The following is a 9,980-nucleotide window of genomic DNA, read 5'->3' as shown; positions in this document are numbered from 1 at the left end:
CATACCTAGGATAATGTTTAATGAAGTATCTGGGCACCTCATGGCCCAGTCAAGTTGACACGTGAAATTAACCATCACAGTATGCCTTTGTTCTTAGGAGACAGGTATGTGAGGTATTGCAGAAAATTACTATGTCTTTAATTAACTATAAAATAGTTAAATATTTGTAAAATTTGTGTGACATTGTAAAAATCATTTAATATTTCTCTCTCGGGAACTCTCGCAATAACCAACGCCCGACTTGTGCACCCGGGAAACCCCGTTGCTCCCTTTTCCCTGGCTGGCAGCTTGGAGGCCGCACGATGCCTGGAGTTACTGTAAAGGATGTGAACCAGCAGGAGTTCATCAGAGCTCTGGCAGCCTTCCTCAAAAAGTCCGGGAAGCTGAAAGTCCCTGAATGGGTGGACACTGTCAAGCTGGCCAAGCATAAAGAGCTCGCTCCCTACGATGCGAATTGGTTCTACACACGAGCTGCTTCCACAGCACAGCACCTGTACCTCCAGGGCAGCGCTGGGGTTGGTTCCGTGACCAAGATCTATGGGGGGTGTCAGAGAAATGGTGTCATGCCCAGCCACTTCAGCAGAGGCTCCAAGAGCGTGGCCCGTCGGGTCCTCCAAGCCCTGGAGGGGCTGAAAATGGTGGAAAAGGACCAAGATGGGGGCCGCAAACTAACACCTCAGGGACAGAGAGATCTGGACAGAATCGCTGGACAGGTGGCAGCTGCCAACAAGAAGCATTAGAACAAATGATGCTGGGTTAATAAATTGCCTCATTCGTAAAAAAAAAAAATTTCCTCTCTCTCTGCTATATCTGTATAGCAATAGAGAGGTGGATAGATAGATAGATATGGAGAGAGAGAATGTGGCAAGTGTTAACAATGAGTGAACCTAAGTAGAAAATATATGAAGATTCATTGGTCTTTTCTTCCAAGTTTTCTGTAGGTTTGAAATTTTTCAACAGTTGAAAAAATATTGAGTATCTGACTATTTTATTTTCTTGACCACTACCACCCTGGTTAAAGTAAACATAATTTCTCATTGGGATTACTGAAACAGATTCTTATCATATCTTCCTGCTTCTACCCTTCCCTCCCTATATTATATTTTCAACATGGCATCCAGACAGACCTTAGCCATGTCACTCCTATCCTAAAAAGAGAAGATTTAGCTTCCCATTTCACTCAGAGTACAAGGCAAAGTCTTACCTTAACAAAACCCAAAGTATCTGTTCTCCCATTACCACCCTGACCTCATTTCCTACTGCTCTTCTGACCATTCTTTCTCAATTACACCAACCTCTGTAATGTTCATTGAGGACACTAAGCACATATCTTCCTTAGGGTTTTTGCTCTAGATTTTCCCTCTGCCTGAAATGTTTTCTCCTGAAAATCACTAAGCTAACTCCCTCACATGCTTCAAGTCTTTTTATATTTAACTGCCTAATGAGACTTATGCTTATCCTATTTAGCTATTTAATATTGCAATATGTACCTCCCATTCCTCACAGATTCTTTATCCTCTTAATCTGTTCCACTATTTCTTTATGCCAAATCATATATTATTTTCACCTTTTTAAATATAGTTCACTTCTTATTTTCTTATTTATTTTTTGCCTCTCCTCATAATATAAGTTTCTCAGGAGTTGCGCTATTTGTCTATTTTGTTCAGTAATATACAGTAGTCTCCCGTTTATGATAACATGGTTTCACTTTCTGCAGTTTCAGTTACCTGTGGACAACCATGGTCTGAAAATGTTAAATGGAAAATTCCAGAAATAAATAATTCATAAGTTTTAAATTGTGCACCGTTCTGAGTAGCATGAGGAAATCTTGTGCCAGCCCACTCTGTCCCACCCAGAATGTAAATCATTCCTTTGTCCAGTGTATGCTCTATACAGTATCTGCCTATTATTTTAGGAAAAAATGTACATATAGGGTTTGGTACTATCTGAGGTTAAAGACATCCACTGGGAGTCCTGGAACATATCCCCCACAGATGGTAGGGGGGACTACTCTATATCCACTACCTAGAAGAGTGTCTAGTACATAGTATGTGCTCAATACATACCTGTTGATGAAAAAAATATTATAATAAAATTTATATATTAGTTTTGGCCTAAGATTTGAAAGAAAATGAGCCAAGAATGACTTACTGCTTCAGCAATGAAGATAACAGAGTTGTCTTCAAACCAAATGGTGAAGAATGTGAGAAGAGCAGATTTGTGGGAGAAAAATCAAGTGTGTAATCCAAATATATTAAGTTATGGATGTCTATCAGTCATTCCCAGTGGAAATGTCTAGTAGGCAGTTGGATATATTTGTTTGAGAGAAATGTATAACCTGGAGTTGTAAATAAGAGAATTGTTGACATATAAATACCATTTAAAATCATGATACTTGGGCTGCTTCCACACCTCCCACAGTGGGTCCAGGTGCATGACTACTGCAGTCCTAGGACCTGACTTCAGTGGATCTGCAGGGGTGCTCTTGTGAAAACAATGCCTGAGGGACACCAGAGTAGATTGCCAGAATTCCTATGGTTGAGGAAGCCCAAGGGCAGTGACAACAACAGTGTACTTTGTGAGCCCACACAACAGTTGACAGGTGACACAATGGGGTGCACTCACCAGTGGACAGCTCTGGCAGAGGAATAATCAGTTGCTCCTCTCCCAGCGAGAGTGCTCCAATCCTGCCTACCTTGCACCACAGCTCAGAGACAGCTCATAAATGGATCTGGGGGCTTCTACTCCAACAACTAGGGAGCAAACCCTGCCCTCAACAGAGCTGTGACAACCACAGAGCAAAGAGGAGGTCCTGCTAAACAGTGTAGGCTATGGTCACCACTACACCAGTCACACCCTGTACCAAGGGGATAACAGCCAGGACACACTGAGGAAGGAGGCAGCAGGCATCCATACTAAAAACAGCCCTTGCACCAAAAATATTAAACCCACACAGGCTATACAGGGATGCGCTGACATAAAATGGCCCTCTAAGCCTGCAGTAGATAATTGTTTCTCCTAAACACACAGAGTAAGAGAAACATAAGTAAAACGAAGAAGCAGAGGAACCACTCCCAGTTAAAAGATAAAGAGAACTGCCCTGAAAGAACAAACAGTGAAACAGACCTCTTCACTCTGATAGACATCAAGCTCAAAAAGGAGATAAGGAAAATACTGAATGGATTAAGAAAGGCTATCAATAGAAATGCAAATTACTGTAAGAAGGAACTAGAAACTATAAAGAGGAGCCAAGAAAAATTAGAAAGCTCATTTGCCAAGACAAAAACTGAGCTAAATGCAATGAATAGCAGATTGAATAATGCAGAAGAATGGATAAGTGATTTGGAAGATAGACTAATAAAAATCACCAAATCAGAACAGCAGACAGAAGGCCAAATGGAAAAAAAAAATGAAAGCAGTATAAGAGACCTATGGGATAATATAAAGCATGTCAATCTATGCATAATAGGAATTCCAGAAGGATAAGAAAGAAAAGGGGATCAAAAATGTATTTGAAGAAATTATGGCTGAAAACTTCCCAAACCTAAAGAAGGAAACAGATACCCAGATACAGGCAGCACAGAGGGTCCCAAACAAGATGCACCTAAATATACCTACACCAAGACATATTATCATTAAAATGGTAAAAGTTAAAGAGAGGATTCTAAAGGCAGCAAGAGAAAAACAAAGTGTTAATTACAAGGAAACCCCCATAAGACAATCAGCTGATTTCTCTACAGAAATGTTGCAGGCCAGAAGGGAGTGGCAAGATATATTCAAAGTCCTGAAAGGGAAAAATCTGCAACCTAGGATACTCTACCCAGCAAGATTATCATTTAGAATAGAAGGAGAGATAAAGAGTTTCTCAGACAAGCAAAAACTAAAAGAAAAAAGCAATACTAAACCTATCCTAAAAGAAATACTGAAAAGTCTTTTCTAAATAAAAAAGAAGGAACAAGCTATAGGAAAGAGAAAATCACAATTGGAAAATAAATCACTTCAATAAGCCAGTATACAGATTAAAAATAAAAATTAAAACAAAAATAAGTTTCTTGTGAAAACAATGATAACCAAAACGAATAGCAAAAGGATAAACATGAAGATGTAAAAGAGGACATCAAAATCATAAAATGTGGAGGAGGAGAGTAAGAAAGTGTAGGGCTTTTTAAAAATATTTATTTATTTATTTATTTATTTTTGGCTGCGTTGGGTCTTTACTGCTGCGTGTGGGCTTTCTTTAGTTGCAGCGAGTGGGGGCTACTCTTTGTTGCAGTGCGCAGGCTTCTCATTGCGGTGGCTTCTCTTCTTGCAGAGCATGGGCTCTAGGTGTTCAGGCTTCAGTATTTGTGGCTCACAGGCTCTAGAGTGCAGGCTCAGTAGTTGTGGCACACAGGTTAGTTGCTCTGGGACATGTGGGCTCTTCCTGAACCAGGGCTTGAACCCGTGTCCCCTGCATTGGCAGGTGGATTATTAACCACTGAGCCACCAGGGAAGCCCAGAAAGTGTAGTTTTTTTACATGCCTTTTTTTTTTTTTTTTTGGCCACACTGTGTGGCTTGTGGGATGTTAGTTCCCTGACCAGGGATTGAACCCATGTCCTCAGCAGTGAAAGTGCAGAGCCTTAACCACTGGACTGCCAGGGAATTTCCAAAATGGGAGTTTTTTTTAGAATGTGTTTGAGCCTATATGAATATCAGTCTAAGGAAAGCAGATATAGGAAGGTGTTAACATACTTGAAAAACAGGGTAACCACAAATCAAAAACATACAATAGATTCACAAAAATCAAAAAGAAGAAAACACTAGCATAATATAAAAGGAATGCATCAAACCACAAAAAGAAAAAGTAAGGAACAAAGAAGAAATATAGAATCAACTGGAAAACAAGGTTTAAAATGGCAATAAATACGTATCTATCAATAATTACCTTAAATGCCAATGGACTAAATACTCCAATCAAAAGACATAGACTGGCAGATTGGATTAAAAACAAGAGCCTACAATCTGCTGCCTACAAGAGACCCACTTTAGGGCAAAGGACACACATAGATTGAAAGTGCGGGGATGGAAAAAGATATTTCATGCAAACAAAAATGACAAGAAAATGGGGGTCACAATACTCATATCAGACAAAATAGATTTCAAACCAAAGACCATTAAGAAAGATAAAGGACACTACATAATGGTAAAAGGATCAATACAAGAAGAGGATATTACACTCACCAACATATATGCACCCAATATAGGAGCACCCAAATACACAACACAAATACTAACAGACATAAAGGGAGAAATGTATGGGAATAAAATAACAGTAGGAGACTTTAACACCCCACTCACATCAATGGACAGATCTTCTAGCCAGGAAATCAATAAGGCAACAGAGATCCTAAATGATAAATAGAACAGTTAGACTTAATTGATATTAATATTTTCAGGACATTACATCCCCCCAAAACCAGAATACTCATTCTTTTCAAGTGCACATGGAACATTCTCTAGAATTGATCACATACTAGGGCACACAACAAGCCTCAATACATTTAAGAGTACAGAAATTATTTCAAGTGTCTTTTCTGACCACAATGGCATAAACTAGAAATCAACCACAGAAAAAGAAGTGAGAAAAAAAAGATTACATGGAGACTAAACAACATGCTACTAAAAAGCCAATGTGTCGATAATGAAATCAAAGAAGAAATTTTAAAAATACCTTGAGACAAATAACAATAAAAACACAACCATACAAAATCTATGGGATGCAGCAAAAGCAGTTCTTAGAGGAAAGTTCATAGTGATACAAGCCTTCCTCAAAAACAAGAAAAATCTCAAATAAACAACCTAACTTACTGCCTAAAAGAATTAGAAAAAGAAGAACAAACAAAACCTAAAGTCAGCATAAGGAAAAAAATAGTGTAATGATCAGAGAGGAAATAAATAAAATAGAGAGTAAAAAACAATAGAAAAAAATCAGTAAAACCAAGAGGTGGTTCTTTGAAATGGTAAACAAAGTTGACAAACCTCTGGCCAGGTTCACCAAGAAGAAAAGAGAGAGGACCCAAATAAACAAAAGAAGAAATGAAAAAGAGAAATAACAACCAATATCACAGAAATACAAAAAAACCATAAGAGAATACTATGAAGAATTATATACCAACAAATTCAACAACCTAAAGAAATGGACAAGTTCCTAGAAACATGCAGCCCACCAAAAATGAATCAAGAAGGAATAGATAATTTGAACAGACTGGTCATTAGAAGTGAAACGGAATCTGTAATTTAAAAACTCCCTACAAACAAAAGTCCAGGACCATATGGCTTCACAGACTAATTCTACCAAACATACAAAGAATAACTTATACCAATCCTTCTCAAACTCTTCCAAAAGATCAAAGTGGAGAGAACACTCCCAAAGATGTTCTGTGAAGCCACCATCATCCGGATACCAAAACCAGACAAAGACACTACCAAAAAAGAAAATTACAGGCCAATATCTTTGATGAATATAGATGTAAAAATTCTCAACAAAATATTAGCAAACCAAAGCCAACAACACAAAAAAAAGATCATACACCATGACCAAGTTGGATTCATCCTAGGGTCACAAGGATAGTACAAAATATGTAAATCAATGTGATACACTACATCAACGAAAGAAAAGACAAATGATCTTTTCAATACATGCAAAAAAAGCATTTGATAAAATTCCACATCCATTCATGATAAAAACTCTTACCAAAGTGGGTGTAGAGGGAACATATCTCAACATAGCAAAAGCTATTTAAGACAAACCTACAGCCAACATAATACTCAATGGTGAAAAGCCGAAAGCCTTTCCACAAAAATCTAGAACAAGACAAGGATTCCCACTCTCACCACATCTATTCAACTTAGTATTGGAAGTCCTAGCCACAGCAATCAGACAAGAAAAAGAAATAAAAGGTATCCAAATTGGAAGGGAAGAGGTAAAATTGTCATTATATGCATATGACATGATACTATATATAGAAAGCCCTAAAGACTCCACACAGGGACTTCCCTGGTGACACAGTGGTTAAGAATCCGCCTGCCAATGCAGGGGACACGGGTTCAAGCCCTGGTCTGGGAAGATTCCACATGCTGTGGAGCAACGAAGTCCATGCACCACAACTACTGAGTCTGCGCTCTAGAGTCCGTGAGCCACAACTACTAAGCCTGCATGCCACAACTACTGTAGCCCACGTGCCTAGAGCCAGTACTCTGCAACAAGAGAAGCCACCGCAATGAGAAGCCTGTGCACAGCAACGAAGACCCAACACAGCCAAAAATAAATAAATAAATAAATTTATAAAAAATAAGAAATAAAAAAAATAAAGACTCCACACAAAAACTACTAGAACTGATACATGAATTCAGCAAAGTAGCAGGATACAAGATTAACATACAGAAATTGGTTGCATTTATTTACACAAACAATGAAATATCAAAAGGAAATGTTAAAAAAAATCCCTTTTAAAATTGCATCCAAAAAACAAAAACAAACAAACAAACAAACAAAATCCTTAGGAACAGACCTCACCAAGGAGGTGAGAGACTTATATACTCAGAACTATAAAACATTAATAGGGGCTTCCCTGGTGGCGCAGTGGTTGAGAATCTGCCTGCCAATGCAGGGGACACGGGTTCGAGCCTTGGTCTGGGAAGATCCCACATGCCGCGGAGCGACTAGGCCCATGAGCCACAATTGCTGAGCCTGCGCATCTGGAGCCTGTGCTCCACAACAAGAGAGGCTGCGATAGTGAGAGGCCCGCGCACTGTGATGAAGAGTGGCTCCCACTTGCCGCAACTAGAGAAAGCCCTCACACAGAAACAAAGACCCAACACAGCCATAAATAAATAAATAAAATTTAAAAAAACAGACAAACAAAAAAACATTAATAAAGGAAACTGAAGATGATTCAAAGAAATGGAAAGGTATTCCATGCTCTTGGATTGGAAGAATTAAAATTGGTAAAATGGCCATACTTCCCAAAGCAATCTACAGATTTAATGTGATCTCTATCAAATTATCCATGACATTTTTCACAATACTAGAACAAATAATCCTAAATATTATATGGAACCATAAAAGACCTGGAATTGCTAAAGCAATCCTGAAGAAAAAGAACAAGGCAGGAGGAGAACAACTCTCCCAGACTTCAGACAATATTACAAAGCTACAGTAATCAAAACAGCATGGTATTGGCACAAAAACAGACATATGGATCAATGGAACAGAATAGAGAGCCCAAGAATAAACTCACACATCTATGGACAATTAATCTTCGACAAAGGAGGAAAGAATATACAGTGGAGAAAAGACAGTCTCTCTCTTCAGCAACTGATGTTGGGAAAGTGGGACATTCGCATGTAAATCAATGAAGTTAGAACACACCCTCACACCATACACAAAAATAAACTCAAAATGGCTTAAAGAATTAAATATAAAACATGATACCATAAAATTCCTAGAAGAGAACATAGGGAAAACATTCTCTGAAATAAATCATACCAGTGTTTTCTTAGATCAGTCTCCCAAGGCAATAGAAATAAAAGCAAAAATAAACAAATGGGAACTAATCGAACTTACAAGCTTTTGTACAGCAAAGGAAACCATAAACAAAGTGAAAAGACAACCTACAGACTGGGAGAAAATATTTGCAAATGATGCAACCAACAAGGGCTTAATTTCTAAAATATACAAACAGCTCATACAGCTCAACAACAACAAAAAATAAAAAACCTAATAGAAAAATGGGCAGAAGGCCTAAATAGACACTTCTCCAAAGAACATATACAGATAGCCAACAGGCACAAGAAAAGATGCTCAACATTGCTAATTATTAGGGAAATGCAAATAAAAACTAAAATGAGATACCACCTCAAACCTGTCAGAATGGCCATCATTAAAAGATCTACAAGGGACTTCCCTGGTGGTCCAGTGGTTAAGAATCCGCCTTCCAATGCAGGGGACATGGGTTCGATCACTGGTCAGGGAATTAAGATCCCACATACCCCAGGGCAACTAAGCCCGCATGCTCTAGAGCCCACACACCACAACTAGAGAGCCTGCGTGATGCAACTACTCAGCCTGCGTGCTCTGGAGCCGGCGCACTGCAACAAAGAGCCTGCGTGCCACAACTAAGACCCAATGCAGCCAAATAAATAAATAAATAAATAAATATTTTTTTAAAAAGGTCTACAAATAACAAATACTGGAGAGGGTGTGGAGAAAAGGGAACCCTCCTATATTGTTGGTGGGAATGTAAGTTGGTATAGCCACTATGGAGAACAGGATGGAGGTTCCTTAAAAAACAAAATTGCCATATGATCCACCAACTCCACTCCTAGGCATATATCCAGACAAAGCTATAATTCAAAAAGATACACGTACCCCTATGTTCATAGCAGCACTATTCACCATAGTCAAACATGGAAACAACCTAAATGTCCATCGACAGATGAACAGATAAAGAAGATATGGTACATATATGGAATGGAATACTACTCAGCCATAAAAAAGAATGAAATAATGCCATTTGCAGCAACATGGATGGCCCTAGAGATTATCCTACTAAGTGAAGTAAGTCAGAAAAACAAATACCATATGATGTCACTTATATGTAGAATCTAAAATATAACACAAATGAACCTATCTATGAAATAGAAACAGACTCACGGACATAGAGAACAGACTTGTGGTATCCAAGGAGGAGGGGGAGTGTGGGAGGGATGGATTGAGAGCTTGGGGTTAGCAGATACAAACTATTATATATAGAATGGATTAAACCACAAGGTCCTACTGTATAGCACAGGGAACTATATTCAATATCCTGTGATACACCGTAATGGAAAAAAATATAGGAAAAGAATGTAGGGGACTTCCCTGGTGGTGCAGTGGTTAAGAATCCACCTGCCAGTGCAGGGGACATGGGTTCAAGCCCTGGCCCAGGAAGATCCCACA

At 38.7% G+C, this 9,980-nt stretch overlaps 1 pseudogene across 1 annotated transcript; it reads left to right on the top strand.

The window, feature by feature from the left end:
• The first annotated feature begins 253 nt into the window (after positions 1–253).
• On the top strand, positions 254–789 carry LOC309622679 (small ribosomal subunit protein eS19 pseudogene; annotated as a pseudogene). Its single transcript has one exon. The product of its transcript is annotated as a small ribosomal subunit protein eS19 pseudogene (transcript).
• The last annotated feature ends 9,191 nt before the right edge of the window (positions 790–9,980 follow it).

The sequence above is a fragment of the Balaenoptera borealis genome (assembly GCF_965194805.1).
Source record: "Balaenoptera borealis genome assembly, chromosome: 2".
NCBI lineage: Eukaryota > Metazoa > Chordata > Mammalia > Artiodactyla > Balaenopteridae > Balaenoptera > Balaenoptera borealis.
This window is presented reverse-complemented; position numbering and strand designations above follow the sequence as displayed.